Source organism: Tamandua tetradactyla, chromosome 19 (assembly GCF_023851605.1).
Source record: "Tamandua tetradactyla isolate mTamTet1 chromosome 19, mTamTet1.pri, whole genome shotgun sequence".
Lineage (NCBI taxonomy): Eukaryota > Metazoa > Chordata > Mammalia > Pilosa > Myrmecophagidae > Tamandua > Tamandua tetradactyla.
This window is the reverse complement of record NC_135345.1, coordinates 40,332,690-40,335,959: the sequence shown is the minus strand read 5'-3', so window position 1 is coordinate 40,335,959 and position 3,270 is coordinate 40,332,690. Positions and strand designations below refer to the sequence as shown.

At 36.8% G+C, this 3,270-nt stretch overlaps 1 pseudogene; it reads left to right on the top strand.

The window, feature by feature from the left end:
- The first annotated feature begins 814 nt into the window (after window positions 1-814).
- LOC143663374 (very long chain fatty acid elongase 4 pseudogene) lies at window positions 815-2,209 on the top strand (annotated as a pseudogene).
- The last annotated feature ends 1,061 nt before the right edge of the window (window positions 2,210-3,270 follow it).

Genomic DNA, 3,270 nt, shown 5'->3' with positions numbered 1-3,270 from the left:
GTAGGGGGTGTTTTGGTGTTCTTTCTTATTTCTATTTTTTGAAGTAATGATGAATGCATGACTACATGATGATATTGTGAGCCATTGATAGTATACTTTGGATGATTACATGGTATGTGAATATATCTCAATAAAATTTTATAAAAAAATAATAGGGGGGATAAGGTACATGGGGTGTTTTGGTTTTCTTTTTGTGTGTGTCTGATAGTTTTCTTATTGGCACAATAAAAATGGTCTAAAATAATCGATTGACCACCAGCCTCTCCAAGAACATCAACTAGCTACATCCCCCTCTCCCATAATGCCAACATCCCTTTTCAAAATGAAGAAGTTAGGATGGCCATTGTCCAAGTATCCCTGAAGATTGGGATAAGGATCAAATAAGAGGAAGGAGTCATAACAGTGAAGACAGGATTTAACAAATGATTGTGACAACTGAATCACTGTATTTATATGTCTTGTTAATCTCTAGTGTGTTAGAACAGCTCAAAGGAAATATCTGAAAATTGTGGAACTGTAACCAATGCCATACTTTGAAATTTGCTCTATAGCTACTCATTAAACTGTACTTTGAAATTATCACTTTTCTTCAAATATATTTCACAATAAAAAATGTTTAAAAAAAATCAATTGGCCAGGAAACCATAGGGAGCAACCAGAAGCTAGAAGTCAAGGGGACCCAGAGGAGAAAGAAGACATCACCTTGTGCATTATTACCATGTGACAGAAAAGCCAAGGAACCCCAAAGATTGCTATCAGTTAGAAGATACTGGCTCTGGAGGAAAACAAGACTTCTAGCCTCTGAAACCCTAAACATGTGGAAAATTGGCCTTCAATGCAGTCTCCATGGCCTATACTATGCATTATCTATCTCCTGCTCATGTAGCTGGTCCAAAATGGATGGAGGACTGGGAATATTTTTCAGATGTGCTTATTGCTCATTCTCTATAATTCTGGGATAGTTTTGCTTAATCTTTTTTATCTCCACAGGGTTTTTTATGGGGTCATATAATGCAGGTTGTATCTACAAATGCCTGAGTGTGGATTATTCTGATAATGTTAACAAAGTCAGTATAGCTGCTCTGTGGTGTTGCATTGTATTTAAAGTTGAGTAGTTGAACAGTGTTTTTTATCCTAAGAAAGAAAAACGACCAAATACCTTCATGTATACCAACATTGTATGCTGTTTACATTGTGATGGGTTGGAATTAACTAGGTCACAGGGGGACAAGCATTTTTTGAAGCCCAGCTGAATTCCTTTATCTCCTACTATGGGTTAATTGCATTTGGCCCATGGATTCAGAAGTACCTCTGGTGGAAGTGATACCTGACATGCTGCAGCTGGTTCAGTTCCCTGTGACCATGGGGCACACAGCATTGTCTCTTTATACTGATTGTCCCTTCCCCAAATAGATGCACTGGGCTCTAATTGCCTATGATGTCAGTTTCATCTTTCTCTTTCTCAATTTCTACGTTCAGACATACAAACAGCCAAAGAAACTAAAAACTGGAAAAACAGCTGTGAAGAAATGGTGCGAACAAATCAGAAAAACAGCTAGTGATAGAAAATGGAAAAAAGCAGAAGGATGGTGTGCTGGTTTGAAAGGATTATGTGCCCTAGAAAAGCTATGTTTTAATCCTAATCCATTTTATGGAGGCAACTGTTCTTTTAATCCCTATTCAGGTTGGAAACTTGATTAGATGATCTCCATGGGGATGTGACATGCCCAGTTGTGGGTATTAACCTTTGAGTAGAGGAAGATGTGACTCCACCCATTCCAGGTGGGTCTTGATTAGTTTACTGGAATCCTTTAAAAGAGGAAATATTTTGGAAAAAGCTTCAGAGCCATGAGATCCATGAGAGCAGAGACCAGGCAGTTAGACTTTTGGAGATGAAGAAGGAAAATGCCCCTGGGGGAACTTCATGAAACAAGAAGCCTGGAGAGGAAGCTAGCAGATGTCATCATGTGCCTTTCCAGTTGCGAGAGTACCCTGAACTTCATCGCTCTTTCTTGAGTGAGAGTTACCTCTTGTTGGTGTCTTAATTTGGACAATTTTATAGACTTGCTTTAATTGCGGCATTTTCATGGCCTTAGAACTGTGAACTTGCAACTTATTAAATTCCCCTTTTTAAAAGTTGTTCCTTTCTGGTATATTGCATTCGCACAACTTGCAAACTAGAACAGATGGAAAAGCAAAAGGAGAGTAAATTAAATTGAATTTTAACTGTTGTTGACAGTAAGGAAGTTCCCATTTCATATAAAATTTCATGAAAAACAGAAGCAAATGAGGGTCTGGGGGTGGGAAGAAAATGCAAATGTGCTGTATGTACTAGTAACTTTAAGACTACATGAAGTATTTAATACAATACCCAGATGTTTTATTTATGAAGTTTTTATTATAAATATTTTTTATTAGCTTTTATGTCCAGACCAAAGCAATCATCATATGACTTTGGAGACTATCCCTCTGTTCATATCTCATTGAATGAGATTTTTCAGATATATTATATATACTCATTATTCAGTCTGAAGTTCAGATGATCACAGAAGCACAGTTTTTAGGAATTTCTTTGGTTAAATTACTTACTACCTACTGATTAAAATGGGCTACCTTATATTTTCTGGTCCAAAGCTGGAAATACAGACACTTTTAAGTTTGCACATTCGAATTCATTTGCTGACTGGAATGGTTGAACTTCTCCACCTCTACTCTGAATACAGCCTTTTGATTATAATGAAATTTTAAAAATCTTCTGATCTCTGCAGACTCCTAGAGGCTTGATGATGATAAGGATGATATTGGTGAAAATAAGGAAGAATTACAGTAAAATCCTGTCTGGCAGCTCAGCGGTCACCATGACTTGTAGCACAAATCACTGTGTGCAAAATTTTTGTGATGCAGTTAGCCTTTGACTACTACTATTATTATGAGAAATATATTATGAAAATTAAGATTACTACCCAAATGGAATATGAAGCATCTAATCAATTCACTTGAGAAGAGAATGTTTTCCATGTTTTATTACATAGGTTAGTTTGTTATGGGATTTTGCAGAAGGGATAAAATGTGACAAGAGAACATAACTAATTATCTTGACAACATGGAATATGTTACATTAGTAACATCACAAGACATTATATTTATGTGCTATTATATGTTACAAGAGAGTGTGAGGAATTTTTTTTTTATTTTACATTGGCAGGTACCGGGAATCGAACCCGGGTCTCCGGCATGGCAGGGGAGAATTCTGCCACTGAGCCACCATCG